Below are 16605 nucleotides of genomic sequence, written 5' to 3'. Positions count from 1 at the left end.
CGGATACTAGTTGAAGATACCCATAAAGATATTTCGAGAATCTACTTGTTTGACCAATGAATTAGGAAAAATTTGAAATATATATTCCGGCATACCAAACACATTCTTAGAGAAGACATCATCTTCATATACATAGAGTTCGCTGTCTTCGAACATTGGCTCAAAAATAAAATGCATGGGGACGACAAGGACATGCACGCTACAATCACATGCATATCTTACAATATATATATCTCTGTCATTTCTACGAATTGCTCTTCTTGTTGATGATAATCACCATTATTAATCAATGTCTCTATAGAACCCTCTTTCTTTTTCTCCTCCTCTTTCATTTTCATATACATTCCATACAAATATGAAGAAAATCCCCAAACACATAGCAAAGTAGAGACCACTTTAATTCCACCAAAATTATCGCCATACACTATAACCCCTCCCAAAACATTAACGGCCATTTACGCCGTCATGCAAGCTCCCGCTGGCAACGAACTTGTCAAGAACACCATCCCAACAATACCCATAAAACAAAACTGCCACGTAACCACAATAAACATCGTTAACCAGTATGCCTTTTCACCCAAATCAAACACATTTTTGCCTTTTTTTTTTTTAATTTTTTTTAATTTTTTTATTCTTCAAATATTCACCGTCTATAGTCATTCCCAACGTGGCCAAAACCGTAGCTTCTAATTCCATCACCAACTGCATTCCACAACCATAGAATAACTATAAACATTTTTATATATTTTTATCATTAGTGGGTGATAACGAGCGAACAACAATCCAGCACCAAGTGTTGAGAAAAATCCTATAAAATACTTTGTTCTCGTCAACCCTTTGGTTTGTCATGGCCCGAACCCAAGGCTAATAGGACCGAACTAAGTGTTAGTAAAATAACACAATCGAGATTCGCGTATGTGATTTTTTATTTTACTATAATAACAAAAGTGATAAGGGTAAAGGCTAATTGTGAAAGTAAAACAATAGAATTCGTTGAAACGGGGAATAAGAATTTCCCCAAGAAAATAAAAGATTGTTGAAACCTGACAAGAAACCTATTAAAATAGAGAGTAACAAGATTTTAGGAGTGAATCAAGTAAATGGTTTTCTATGAGTGGATTAAAAAACATAAAAAGGTAAATAAATACGAAGAAGGAGAAGAGGGAATCCAGCAGATTGAACCCAAGTAGAAACCCATCGATTGGAACCTTTGTGATTGAAGTAGAATTTGAAGAGTTGGCTTGATGAGATTGAACCCACAAAAAGTAACATGTAGTTAATTCCTAGAAGTAGCATGTAACATGTTTTAGTGGTTGTGCTTTTGGATTTGGAGTATACCACTTTCTTGGGTGGTGTTCCTTGTGTCAATAATCTTGGCTCTCTTGAAAAATCTGCCTGATCTCGATGATCTCATTAATCTTGCTGTGGGTAATGTTGGGTTAAAATCTTTATTAAATGAAAAAAAAAAAAAAGAGAGAACAATGAAAATTTCGATATGGTGGTGTGGATGGGAGAGGGATTTCCTATGGAGAAAATATGCTTTTGGTGAGTATATGACTACGAGTTAACGGCTCTTCAAATCAAGTTATGAGGAGAAATGTTACATCTATTAACAGTTAGTTAATATATAAAAATACGTCTTCTTAAGCAACAAAAAAATTTGTTAAAACATTGTGGGTAGTATTGTGCATATCATATTTCTTTCTGGTTATAAAAGTAAACCTTATCAAACACATCATATGATCGATCATATCATATTTCTTTCTGCTTATAAAAGTAACTCTTATCAAACATATCATATGATAATTACCCATTAAAATGTGTAATGATCAGCATGCATGTTGATTGTGATATTGGATACTCAAGTAGCCCTATATCTCACTAGTCGTCTTATGATCAGCAAGGTTTTGTTCATGCTCGCCCCTATATATACCTTCCTTTCTTGATTTTGTAAACAATTTAATTTGGGTTAATAGTATTTTTGGTTCTTCAGTTATTAATAAATTTCTAATATTAATCTTTATGATATCTAACTAAGAGTATTTAATCTTTAACTAATTAATATGTATACTTTTCATCCCTTTGCTCGTGAATTATTAATTGTTTCACCACTTAATTAATCATGTGTTATGTTAAGTTCGTAGGTTTACTTCATTTTTTTACTGTAACATAGTCCTAAAATAATCCCAATGTAATATATTTTCTACATAAACCAACAACACACATTTTAATTAATTGAAGTTTAAATATGCTGAGTCATATATCATAAGGACCAAACTCAGAATTTACTAATAATAGAAGGGTCAAAAATGCTATTATCCCATTCAATTATCATTTTTTCCGCATTTAATCAATTCTAGATTATAAATTGTCTTATTTAAAAATCTATCAGTAGCTATCAGTAACGGCATTCACCGTATATAATTAGTTTCTAAATAATGTAAAAGCATAATTTAAACTGTCATTGAATGAATAAACTAAAACTTTTGTTGGCAAAACAAAAGAGATTGTTTAAAAGGGTAAAATTCTTACCCTTTTAGGATACGTATAGCCCCTCACTAGAGTCCGCCTTCTCATAGACAAACCAGTATATATACTCGCCAAAAGCATCTTTTCTTTCCTAGAAAAAACCCCCACCTATCCACACTAAATCCAAATTTTAATTGTTCTTTCTTTTGTCCAATTAATGGAGTTTTTAGCCCAAAACCGACAACAAGAACTAGATCATCAAGATCAGACAGGAATTTCAGAGAGTTGATGATCATAGACACCACAAGAAGTGGTAGCTAGACTCCAAATCCAAATGCATGACCAACGAGAAACAAAAACTAGTGCTACCACTATAAAACGTTACATGTTTCTCCTAGGAATTAAGTACAAGTTACTTTTTGTTAGTTCAATCTCATCAAGCCTACTCTCTAAATTCTATTTCAATCACAAAGGTGATAGCCGATGGGTTTCTACTTGGGTCCAACCTGCTGGATTTTCCCTTCTCCTTCTCCCTATTTATTTACCTTTTTATGTTTTTAAATCCACTCATAGAAAACCATTTACTCGATTCACTCCTAAAATCTTTTCACTGTCTATTTTAATTCATTTCTTTTTAGGTTTCAAAGAACCTTTTATTTTCTAGGGGTAATTCTTATCTCCCCGTTTCGATGAATTCTCTTGTTTTATCATCACAATTAGCCTTCACTCTTATCACTTCCGTGATCATAGTCAGAGAAAAAATCACATACGCGAATCTCAATTGTGTTATTTTACTAACAATTAGTTCGGTCCTATTAGCCTTGAGTTCGAGCCATGACAAACCAAAGGATTTGACAAGAACAAAGTATTAATAGGATTTTTCTCGACGTTTGGTGCTGGATTATTACTTGCTCTGTTAGAATATGTCCCAAAAGGGTTTATCGAAATTGTCCCATTCCAATTGTGATTCGATAATTGTCCCATTCCAAGCGGATTCGACTGGATTGTCCCATTCTAACTGGGATTTTGAACGTCTTCAACCCTTATTTAAAGGAGATTTTCGGCCAGAACATCAAGAAAAAGAGAACAACTATCAAGACTACACACAAGACTATATTCCACACTTAGGTTAGAGAGAGTTTTCATTGAGAGATTGTAATCTTTCGTTTCCTTTGATCTCGTTGTGCTTCGACACCCTGTTGAGATTGTTTTGTACTCCTCACCTTATAGTTGATTTCTCTGCGCTTCGCGCCCTGTGGAGTTTTTCCCGTCTTGGGTTTCTACGTAAATCTTGTGTTCATTACGTTTATTGCTTTCTTGCATTATTGTTCTTGTATTGGTGCATCCTAATCAGTTCTGCTACATCGTTCGTTTAATTTTTAACGAGTGGCATCAAAGCGTTCAAGATCTAGGATGTCTACCGTAACCAAGTTTGATATCGAGAAGTTTGATGGCAAGATAAGGCTCAGTATCTGGAAAGTTCAGATGCAAGCCGTTCTCACCCAGAACAGATTAAAGAAGGCTCTTCTTAGGAAATCCAGGAAACCCAAGTCTATGACAGATGATCAATGGGAGGAATTGGATGAAAAGGCGCTTTCAAATATCCAACTATGTCTATCTAAGACGGTTCTTCGCGAGGTTATTCATGAGACTACTGCTGCAGGCCTCTGGTTGAAGTTAGAGTCACTCTACATGACGAAAAGTCTCGCAAATAAAATTCGTCTGAAGGAACGGTTATACACATTCTCTATGGCTGAAGGTACCCCCATTCAAAATCATCTTGATGGTTCAACTCTGCTATTCTTGACCTAGAAAATTTAGACATTAAGGTCGAAGATGAGGATAAAACAATGTTGTTGGTGGTCTCCCTACCCTCTAAGTATAAGCACTTTAAAGAAATCATGCTATATGGTGGTCATTGAACACTGAGTTATGAGGATGTCAAATCTAATTTGTTATCCAAAGAAAAATTTGATTTTGAAGTGCGTTCTGAAGACAAAGGACAAGATTTGTCTGTTAGAGGAAGATCCCATAATAGAGGGAGTAATAGAAAGAATTTTAGGTCTAAGTATAGAGGCCGTAAATTCAACAATGATAAATTCTGCAAATACTGCAAGAAGACAGAACACGTAGTTAGTGATTATCATAAAGTGAAGAATAAACTAGAGAGAGAAGAAAATAACAAAATGCTGCAGTGTTATACCTCGAAAAATTTTCCGTTCATGCACAGTGAATAGACTAACGAAGAGTACGAAGTATATGGTGTTTCAATAAGTAAGGAATGACATTTGATGACCCTAAGTAAGATTTCAAAGACATTCGATGTTAGGCGAGAAAGATTGCCAAGAGAAGGCAAGGCTTATGATACGTATCGAAAAGGAATTGCGAGTAACGAGTTAATGATGATTTAACGATGTTGTGGAGAAGAGTTGTAATGTCCCTTGGATTGTTAATGAGGTGATAAACAAGTGTTAAGAAGGTTCTATAAGGATTGGAGATCAGACGAAGTGACGAGAACAAGTTCAGTGGACTGATGGGATATACGGCCTATTATACGGACCGTATAAGTTATACGGACCGTATAATGGACCGCAGGACCATCACAGTGAAGGTCCCTCACTGGTGGGATTATACGGTCAATTATACGGACCGTATAATGGTCACAGAGGCGAGAGTTTGAAGGTCCCATTTCACGGTCACTTATACGGACCGTATAAGTGTCCGTATAATCTCCCGACAGATCAGATTTTTGGAGTTATTAAAAAGAGGACCAAGTTCATTATTTCATTTCCATATTTCACACCTTCTCTCTAGAACTCTCTAGAATATTTCTCCCACACAAATTCAAGAGACATTAGTGATCATCTACATCAAACTAAGTGAATCAAGTGCAAGAAATCCATTAAAGTTCATCCAAATCAAGAAATCCAAGTGAAGGTGAAACTAGGGTTTTTCTCAAGTGAAGTGTTTGCACCCAAGGTTCATTCCTACACCATCTAAGGTAAGTTTTATGACATTTCCTTGTTGTTTAAGGTATTTGAAAGTTGAAACACTTGGATTATATAAGGAAATAGGAAATGGGTCATGAATGTGGGAATAGTGTCACTTTTGAGTAAATGTTTGGATTGAGTTATGATTCTTGATACATTATGATTATAATCATATTATAAATGATATTGAGAACATGGAATAGACCTTGTATATGAACGAACGAAATTGTGTGATATGACCATGAATATGGATGAATTGAAGTGAATTGAGAAGTAAGGATAATGTAGTTGAATAAAGGCTATTGTGATGATATTGTGAATATTATTATTGATGTTTGGGAGTTGATATATGATATGGAGGAAGTCGTATAAATAAAGGAGATGCTGTCCAATTTTCCCTAGCTTTAGTCATGAATGCTAAGCTATTAATTCTCTAATATTAGTATGCACTCTAATGAAGGTAGAAACGTGAGCATTGAAGAAGCACGTGCATGTGCTAGAGTAGTGGAACGGAAAGGTATGTAAGGCTAACCCTTCTTTCATAAGGCATGGTTCTTTGGCCAAATATATATCCTTCTATGAGCCTACGATATTCTCCATTGGTCCTATCTCCAAAAGCTACTAAGCTTATGATTCTCGATATGATACGATTGTACTAGGTTCCTTATACGACAAGTAATCCTCTAAGGCTAGAATATAATGAATGACGATAGTAAAAAGGCTAAAGATGCTTATGAGCTTATACGTATATGTGCCATGTGTGGCTATTATGAAACCCCGAGCTTATATGGCCAGGTAGAATATAGTAGATATGTATATATATGCGCGCGCACCACCGCAAGCTTGGGTACGGATAACCCCGAGCCTTGGTAGGGCTGTGTATGTGAAACAGCCTCGGGTAGGCATACGTGAAACCTTCGTGGTCGGGTATGCTATATAAATGCTATGTATATGACATCACTATGAGTACGAATATGCTAAGTATATGTAAATATTATGTAAAGGATATGTGTATGCAATGTATACGAGATGTAAATGATATGAATACGAGTATGAATAGAAATATGAATACGAACACGAAAATGGATACGAAAGGTAAATGAGTACGGATACGTAGACAGATACGGATATGGATGTATATACACGGATACGCAATAGAAATGGAATGTCCCTATGGAAAGCAAGTAAGTGCTATGACGATGATACTATTATCTCCCATCCTATGCTATTTCATATGTTGCCTATTATGCTTTCATATTGATATCGATCATGCTTTACATACTCTGTACATTTTTCGTACCGACGTCATTTTATTTGTGGAGGCTGCGTCATGCCCGCAGGTGGCCAGGGAGACAGGCTCGATCCATAGCCTCATTATTCAGGGACTACATAGCGGAGCTCCATTTCATTCGGAGCTGCAGCTTTTGGTATAGATTCTTTTGTGTACATATATATGGGCACGGCGGGGTCTTGTCCCGCCTATATGATACGACGTACTCTTTTTAAAGGCTCGTAGACATGTGTTTATGGTTAGATATGTTTGGCCTTGTCGGCCTATATTTTGGGATATTATTTTGTCAGCCTCGTCGGCTTATGTACATTTATATGGGCATAGTTGGTAATATTGATAATAATGAATTGTCGTCCAATGAGATTAGAATGATGATGAATGAAAGCATAATTTAGCTATGTGGCTCACCTAGATGTGATGCGAAAGTATGTTAAGAGGTGCCCGGGTGGGTTGGCACCTGGTGCCCGTCGCGGCCCTCCGGTTAGGTCGTGACAAAAGTGGTATCAGAGCAGTTCGGGCCCTAGGGTGTGTCTACGAGCCGTGTCTAGTAGAGTCTTGGTTATGGGTGTGTTGCGCGCCACACTTATAAACAAGAAGCTGCGGGCATTTTAGGAATGAATGACCTTCTTTCTTCATAAGAATCGTGCGATAGAGCTATGATATAAGAACTTCTTGTTCCTTAACCGTGTGCTATGTATTTCAGAAATGCCTATAAAGAGAATGGCTACAGCAACCCAAAAGGGCAAGACGGTGGCAAAAAGCCGAAAGAGCACCGCCACCGGTAGTAGAGGAAAGTGAGTCCCAGAGTGCGGCTCAATCTCAGTCCTCCCGTTCAGTACCTATACTAGAGGAGCATGAGGGAGCCTCCGCCCTAGCTCCAGCACCTCCGGTTCCTCCACCGGATGCTTCAGGCCAAGATGTAAAAGAGGCCATTCATTTTCTTACTCAATTGGTTGCTGCCCAGACTCAGCGGCAAAGTACAGGGCAAGGTGATAGGGTCGTTAGTGGGCCCGTGATTTTATTAGTTTGAACCCTCCGAAATTCTTTGGATCAAAGCCAGATGAGGACCCTCAGAATTTTATTGATGGTATGTTGAGGACGCTTCGCTTGATACATGCTTCGGACACCGAATCGGTGGAGTAGCGTCCTATAGATTGAGGGATGTTGCGGTTCATTGGTACACGGTTTGGATGGCTTCACGGGGAGCCAATGCACCTCCTCCGGTATGGCAAGAATTTGTAGATGCATTTTTTCAACATTATTTACCTCCAGAAGTTCGGCGAGCTAGAGCCGACAAGTTCTTGAATTTAAGGCAAGGAAGCATGAGTGCTCTAGAGTATAGTCTTCACTTCAATTCTTTGGCTAGGTATGCTTCGGCCATGGTAACGGATATGGGTGACCGAGTGCACCAGTTTGTGAAAGGCCTAGGGCCACATTTGGTGGATAGGTGCTTGACTGCGTCCCTTCAGGACAACATGGACATTTCACGCATCCAAGCCCATGCTCAAAATTTAGAAGAAAGCCTACAACAACAAAGAAGTGAGGGTGAGCATGATAGAGGGCATAACAAGAGGGCTAGATCTTCGGGTCCGATGAGCGAGTATAGAGGCGGGCACGGATGCTAGCTTTTCGAGGCATTCGTGCCATTCTATGATTAGTGCTCCTCCATGGTATTCGTGCTAGAGATTTGATAGATCTACTCATCCCGGCCGAGTCGAGCTTTTCGGGATCTCGCCGGAGGTGATTCGGGTCAGGCGAGGCCACCCGTACCACGATGCTCCCAGTATGGGAAGTTACATTGGGGTCAGTGCAGATTGGGTTCAGAGGTTTGCCATTTATGTGGTCGACCTGGCCATATAATGCGTGATTACCCTTCGGTTGGTGGCAGAGGAGGACCCAGCCTTCAGGGTCGATAGCCGGATTTTTATCTTCTATACACACTATGGGGCTAGGTTCACATGCGCCAGTAGGCCATGGTAGAGGCAGAGGGAGAGTCCCTAGTTCTAGCGGTCCTCAGCACCGTATTTATGCTTTGGCCGGATGCCAAGATCTCGAGTCTTTTCCCGATGTGGTCACTGTGTATATTATCGCATTTTCTCATGATGTATACGCTTTGATAGATCCGGGCTCCACATTGTCATATGTTACTCCTTATATTGCGGGTCGGTTTAGAATCAAACCGGAGTCGATCAAACCTTTTTGAGGTGTCTACACCGGTTGGTGAATCGGTAATAGCTAGCCGAGTATATAGAAATTGTGTAATTGTGATTTGTGATCGTCGTACTATGATTGACTTGCATGAGTTAAAAATGGTGGATTTTGTGTTATTATGGGCATGGATTGGTTGGCTTCTTGCTACGCCAATGTTGATTGTAGAATGAAAATGGTTCGCTTCCAATTTTTGGGAGAACCAGTTTTAGAATGGAAAGGAAATACGGCATCACCAAAGGGTAGGTTTATTTCCTATCTAAAGGCAAGGAAAATGATCACAAAAGGTTGCATTTATCATCTAGTGCGGGTTCAAGATGTAGAAGCTGAACCACCGACTCTTCAGTCAGTTCCCGTAGTGAATGAATTTCCGGATGTGTTCCCGGAAGAGCTTCCAGGCCTTCCTCCCGAGCGGGAGATTGATTTTGCTATTGATGTGTTGCCAGACACTAAGCCTATATCTATTCCTCCTTATAGAATGGCTCCCGCAGAATTGAAAGAGTTAAAGGAGCAATTGAAAGACTTGCTTGAGAAAGGCTTTATTAGGCCTAGTTCATCCCCGTGGGGAGCACCCGTATTGTTTGTCCTAAAGAAAGATGGCTCCTTGAGAATGTGCATTGACTATCGACAATTAAATAAGGTGACGATTAAGAATAAGTATCCTCTTCCGAGGATCGATGACTTATTTGATCAATTACAAGGTGCCAGATGGTTTTCAAAGATAGATTTGAGATCCAGGTATCATCAAGTGAGAGTTAGGGAGAGAGATATCCTTAAGACAAATTCCTTCGAACAAGATATGGCCATTTTGAGTTCCGGTGATGTCATTTGGGCTAACTAATGCACCGGCAGTATTTATGGATTTGATGAATGATGTGTTCAGGCCCTTTCTAGATTTATTTGTGATTGTATTCATCGATGACATCTTGGTGTTCTAGGTCCGAAGTAGAACATGCGGATCATTTGCGTACTGTCCTTAGAGTTCTTCGAACTCGAGAGTTGTTTGCAAAATTTTCTAAGTGTGAGTTCTGGTTGAACTCAGTGGTATTTCTGGGACACATTGTTTCAGCCGATGGTATTCGGGTGGATAGCCAAAAGATTGAGGCCGTGAAAACTTGGCCAAGGCCCACAACTCCTACGGAGGTTCGTAGCTTTCTGGGCTTAGCAGGTTATTACAGGAGGTTTGTAGAAGGTTTTTCTTCTATTTCTGCACCACTCATAAAGCTGACCCGAAATCGCCTAAGTTTCAATGGCATGCTTGTGAACGCAGCTTTCCAAGAACTAAAAGATAGATTGACTTCGCACCGGTCCCCGACACTTCCAGAGGGATTGGAAGGTTATGTTGTTTATTGCGATGCTTCAGGTATTGGGCTAGGCTGTGTATTAATGCAACATGGCAAGGTGATTGCGTATGCTTCAAGGCAATTATGGAAACATGAAAGGAATTATCCAACCCATGATCTAGAATTGGCTACGGTAATTCATGCGTTAAAGATGTGGAGACATTATTTGTATGGTGTCCATGTGGATATTTACACAGATCATAAGAGCCTTCAGTATATCTTCAAACAGAAAGAGTTGAATTTGCGACAACGACGATGGTTGGAATTATTAAAAGATTAGGATGTTGACATTCTATATCACCCCGGGAAGGCAAATGTTGTGGATGACGCTCTTAGCCGCAGATCTATGGGAAGTTTGTGTCATATGCAACCAGAGAAAAGAGAAATGGCTCGTGAGCTCCAGCAGTTAGCTAGCCTAGGAGTTCGAGTAGTGGACTCAGGTAGCAGGGGAACTACCATTCAGAATTCAGCAGACTCATCGCTAGTAGTGGAAGTGAAGGAGCGACAATACGAAGATCCCATGCTAGTATATTACAGAGATACACTCCCTCAGAAGGAGAATTCATCATTTGAGATTGCAGGAGACGGGGTTCTCCGATGCAGAGGCAGATTATGTGTTCCTGATGTGGCTGGTTTACGCCACCAAATATTGAGAGAAGCCCATTGTTCCCGTTATTCTGTCCATCCCGGTGCAACGAAAATGTATCATGATCTTAAGTCTATATATTGGTGGAATGGGATGAAGAAGGATATAGCAGAATTTGTAGCTCAATGTCCCAACTGTCAGCAAGTGAAAATCGAGCATCAAAAGCCTGGTGGATTGTTGCAAGCTATAGAAATCCCAACTTGGAAGTGGGAAGTAATTAACATGGACTTTATTACAGGCTTACCCCATTCTCGACGTAAGTATGATTCCATATGGGTGATTGTGGATAGACTTACGAAGTCAGCTCATTTCTTACCAGTCAGAACGACATATGTAGCAGAAGATTATGCAAAGCTCTATGTTAAAGAGATGGTGCGACTTCACGGTGTTCCAAAGATCTATTATCTCTGATAGAAGAACTCGAGCCATACAGCTAATTTTTGGAAATCCTTCCAAGAGGGTTTGGGGACTCATGTAAGCCTTAGCATGGCATTTCATCCACAGACTGATGGACAAGCTGAACGTACCATTCAGACTCTTGAGGATATGTTACGGGCATGTATGTTAGATTTTAGAGGTAGTTGGGATGATCACTTACCACTCATTGAGTTTGCTTACAATAATAGTTATCATTATAGCATTCAAATGGCACCGTATGATGCTTTATTTGGGTGAAAGTGTAGATCCCCAATTGGGTGGTTTGAAGCAGGAGAGACTAAATTGATAGGGCCAGACTTGGTCCAGCAAGCCACAGAGAAAGTTAAGCTCATACAAGATCGGTTGTTAGCAGCCCAAAGTCGTCAAAAGTCCTATGCGGATAATCATCGAAGGGACTTAGAGTTCCAAGTTAAAGATTGGGTATTCTTAAAAGTGTCGCCAATGAAGGGCGTTATGAGATTTGGCAAAAAGGGGAAGCCAAGTCCCCGGTACATTGGGCCTTATGAAATTGTGCGCAAGGTAGCCAAAGTGGCTTACGAATTAGATCTACCTCCTGATTTGGAGTCAGTTCATCCAGTTTTCATGTCTCGATGCTTCGTAAATGTGTTGGAGATTCTACTAGGATCGTCCCAGTAAATGATGTTCAAATGACAGAAAAGTTAACTTATGAAGAAATACCCATTGCCATATTAGACAGGCAAGTACGGAGGCTTAGAAACAAAGAAGTGGCCTCAGTTAAGATTTTGTGGAGAAAAAATAACCGAGAAGAAATGACATGGGAAGCGGACGAAATCATGAGATCCAAGTACCCGCACTTATTTCAGACCCCGAAAGAGGGCCAAGATGAGACATCAAGATCATAAGGTATGTATGCTTTCCTTTTTATGCATTTGGGTCGTGTGTGGCCAATTTCTATTGCTATTATGTTGTGGCCCTGTGAGGCATTGTTATTATGGGTTGTTGTGACAGGATAGTAGTGCCATATTATAAGGGAAACTCTGGCAAAATTTTCGTAGAATCCCCAAGTGCTTAACATTCGAGGACGAATGTTCTTAAGGGGAGAAGAATGTTACACCTCGAAAAAATTTTCGTTCATGCACAGTGAATAGACTAACGAAGAGTACGAAGTATATGGTGTTTCAATAAGTAAGGAATGACATTTGATGACCCTAAGTAAGATTTCAAAGACATTCGATGTTAGGCGAGAAAGATTGCCAAGAGAAGGCAAGGCTTATGATATGTATCGAAAAGGAATTGCGAGTAACGAGTTAATGATGATTTAACGATATTGTGGAGAAGAGTTGTAATGTCCCTTGGATTGTTAATGAAGTGATAAACAAGTGTTAAGAAGGTTCTATAAGGATTGGAGATCAAACGAAGTGACGAGAACAAGTTCAGTGGACTGATGGGTTATACGGCCCATTATACGGACCGTATAATGGACCGCAGGACCATCACAGTGAAGGTCCCTCACTGGTGGGATTATACGGTCAGTTATACGGACCGTATAATGGACCGTATAATGGTCACAGAGGCGGGAGTTTGAAGGTCCCATTTCACGGTCACTTATACGGACCGTATAAGTTATACGGACCGTATAAGTATCCGTATAATCTCCCGACAGATCAGATTTTTGGAGTTATTAAAAAGAGGACCAAGTTCATTATTTCATTTCCATATTTCACACTTTCTCTCTAGAACTCTCTAGAACATTTCTCCTACACAAATTCAAGAGACATTAGTGATCATCTACATCAAACTAAGTAAATCAAGTGCAAGAAATCCATTAAAGTTCATCCAAATCAAGAAATCCAAGTGAAGGTGAAGCTAGGGTTTTTCTCAAGTGAAGTGTTTGCACCCAAGGTTCATTCCTACACCATCTAAGGTAAGTTTTATGACATTTCCTTGTTGTTTAAGGTATTTGAAAGTTGAAACACTTGGATTATATACGGAAATAGGAAATGGGTCATGAATGTGGGAATAGTGTCACTTTTGAGTAAATGTTTGGATTGAGTTATGATTCTTGATACATTATGATTATAATCATGTTATAAATGATATTGAGAACATGGAATAGACCTTGTATAAGAACGAACGAAATTGTGTGATATGACCATGAATTGAAGTGAATTGAGAAGTAAGGATAATGTAGTTGAATAAAGGCTATTGTGATGATATTGTGAATATTATTATTGATGTTTGGGAGTTGATATATGATATGGAGGAAGTCGTATAAATAAAGGAGATGATGTCCAATTTTTCCTAGCTTTAGTCATGAATGCTAAGCTATTAATTCTCTAATATTAGTATGCACTCTAATGAAGGTAGAAACGTGAGCATTAAAGAAGTACGTGCAAGTGATAGAGTAGTGGAACGAAAAGGTATGTAAGGCTAACCCTTCTTTCATAAGGCATGGTTCTTTGGCCAAATATATATCCTTCTATGAGCCTACGATATTCTCCACTGGTCTTATCTCCAAAAGCTACTAAGCTTATGATTCTCGATATGATACGATTGTACTAGGTTCCTTATACGACAAGTAATCCTCTAAGGATAGAATGTAATGAATGACGATAGTAAAAAAGCTAAAGATGCTTATGAGCTTATATGTATATGTGCCATGTGTGGCTATTATGAAACCCCGAGCTTATATGGCCGGGTAGAATATAGTAGATATGTATATATATGTAATGCGCGCACCACCGCACCACCGAGCCTTGGTAGGCTGGGTACGGATAACACCGAGCTCGTGTAGGCCGTGTATGTGAAACACCGAACCTTCGTGGTCGGGTATGCTATATAAATGCTATGTATATGACATCAATATGAGTACGGATATGCTAAGTATATGTAAATGTTATGTAAAGGCTATGTGTATGCAATGTATACGAGATGTAAATGATATGAATACGAGATGTAAATGATATGAATACGAACATGAAAATGGATACGAAAGGTAAATGAGTACGGATACGTAGACAGATACGGATATGGATGTATGTACACGGATACGCAATAGAAATGGAATGTCCCTATGGAAAGCAAGTAAGTGCTATGACGATGATACTATTATCTCCCATCATATGCTATTTCATATGTTGCCTATTATGCTTTCATATTGATATCGATCATGCTTTACATACTCTGTACATTTTTCGTACTGATGTCCTTTTGTTTTGTGGACACTGCGTCATGCCCGCAGGTGGCTAGGGAGACAGGCTCGATCCATAGCCTCATTATTCAGGGACTACATAGCAGAGCTCCATTTCATTCGGAGCTGCAGCTTTTGGTATAGATTCTTTTGTGTACATATATATGGGCACGGCGGGGTCCTGTCCCGCCTATATGATATGACGTACTCTTCTTAGAGGCTCGTAGACATGTGTATATGGTTAGATATGTTTGGCCTTGTCGGCCTATATTTTGGGATATTATTTTGTCAGCCTCGTCGGCTTATGTACATTTATATGGGCATAGTTGGTAATGTTAATATAAATGAATTGTCGTCCAATGAGATTAGAATGATGACGAATGAAAGCATGATTTAGCTATGTGGCTCACCTAGATGTGATGTGAAAGTATGTTAAGAGGTGCCCGGGTGGGTTGGCACCTGGTGCCCGTCGCGGCCCTTCGGTTGGGTCGTGACATGCAAAAAACCGTTGAAGCAGGAGTTGTTGAAAGTGATTCCGAAGGTGATGTTTTGATGGCTGTCTCTGTTGATAAGAAAAATTCTTTTGAATGGGTTTTTGATTCTGGATGTACATATCACGTGTGTCCTCGTAAGGATTGGTTTTCAACATATGAGAAAGCTTGTGGTGCTGTCCTAATAGGGAATGATGCCCGGTGCAGCGTTGTTGGGATTGCTACTATAAAAATTAGGACCTATGATGGTGTTATCAGGACCTTGACCAACGTTCGTCAGGTTCCTGACTTGAAATGTAACCTTATTTCTCTTGGTACTCTTGAATCTCTTAAATATAAATATTCAGCTGAAGCTGGAGTTCTCAAGGTTTCAAAAGGTGCTCTGGTCTTGATGAAAGGAACAAGATGTGGGACTCTCTATTACCTGTAGGGTTCAATTGTGACAGGGTCTGTAGTAGTTTCTACTTCATTGGCCGACATTGATCTCACACATTTATGGCATATGTGTCTGGGCCATACGAGTTAGAAAGGTATAACCATTCTAAGCAAAAGAGGTCTTCTTGGTAAATATGGTACGGGTAAACTTGACTTTTGTGATCATTGCGTTGTTGGGAATCAGAAGAGAGTTAGTTTCTCCATAGCAAAACACCGTACACAGGGTATTCTTGATTCTATTCATTCTAATTTATGGGGTCCCTCCAAAGTTCCTTCCATTGGAGGAAAACGCTATATGTTGAATTTTATTGATGATTTTTCTCATAAGGTCTGGGTTTACTTCCTAAGATAGAAAAGTGAAGCATTTCCCTATTTCAAGAAATTCAAAGCCCTTGTTGAGAACCAGACTGGCCGAAAAATTAAGAAGCTTAGGACTGATAATGGTTTGGAGTTCTGTAGTAGTGAGTTTAATGAGTTCTGCGCTATTTATGGTATTGCTAGACATAAGACTATCGTTCATAAGCCCCAGCAGAACGCAGTTGCGGATCGTATAAACAGAACATTACTTGAGAGAGCCCGTTGTATGCTATCAAATGCTGGTTTATGGCACCGCCGTGATTTCTGGGCCGAAGCCATTTCTACGGCTTGTTACCTCATCAATTTGTCTCCGCATTCATCTATTGACTTTAAAATTCATTCCTGAAGAAGTTTGGTCTGGTAATCCCATTGACTACTCTATTCTTAGAGTTTTTGGATGCACTGTTTTTGCTCATGTTAGCCCCCAGGGCCATTAAGTTCATGTTTCTTGGTTATGCTTCTGAGTCTAAAGGATATCGTTTGTGGCGTCCTAGCTCCAAGAAAATTATTCAGAGTGGGGATGTAACTTTTAATGAGGCCGTTATGTTATCTTCTGGGAAAGAGTCTGTTGTTTCCTCTACAGGTAATGATGATATAAAAGATGCAGTGAGAAGGTGGAGGTAGAAGTGAGCCATGAAGCTCACGAAGTTGGCCCTATTTCTTTTACAATTCCTCAGGATAGCTAGGAGGCTCCTGTTGATGAGCCAAGTACTAGTACCACACTTCCCATCGAGCCACAGGTGGAGGATGATCATGTTATTGCTCATGATAGACTGAGATGAGTTA

General features: G+C 39.4%; 2 pseudogenes; one reads left to right on the top strand and one right to left on the bottom strand.

The window, feature by feature from the left end:
* Window positions 1-218: 218 nt before the first annotated feature.
* LOC132054161 (probable purine permease 4) lies at window positions 219-1296 on the bottom strand (annotated as a pseudogene).
* A 1501-nt stretch (window positions 1297-2797) lies between these two features.
* LOC132054160 (probable purine permease 4) lies at window positions 2798-3436 on the top strand (annotated as a pseudogene).
* The last annotated feature ends 13169 nt before the right edge of the window (window positions 3437-16605 follow it).

Source organism: Lycium ferocissimum, chromosome 4 (assembly GCF_029784015.1).
Source record: "Lycium ferocissimum isolate CSIRO_LF1 chromosome 4, AGI_CSIRO_Lferr_CH_V1, whole genome shotgun sequence".
NCBI lineage: Eukaryota > Viridiplantae > Streptophyta > Magnoliopsida > Solanales > Solanaceae > Lycium > Lycium ferocissimum.
This window is presented reverse-complemented; position numbering and strand designations above follow the sequence as displayed.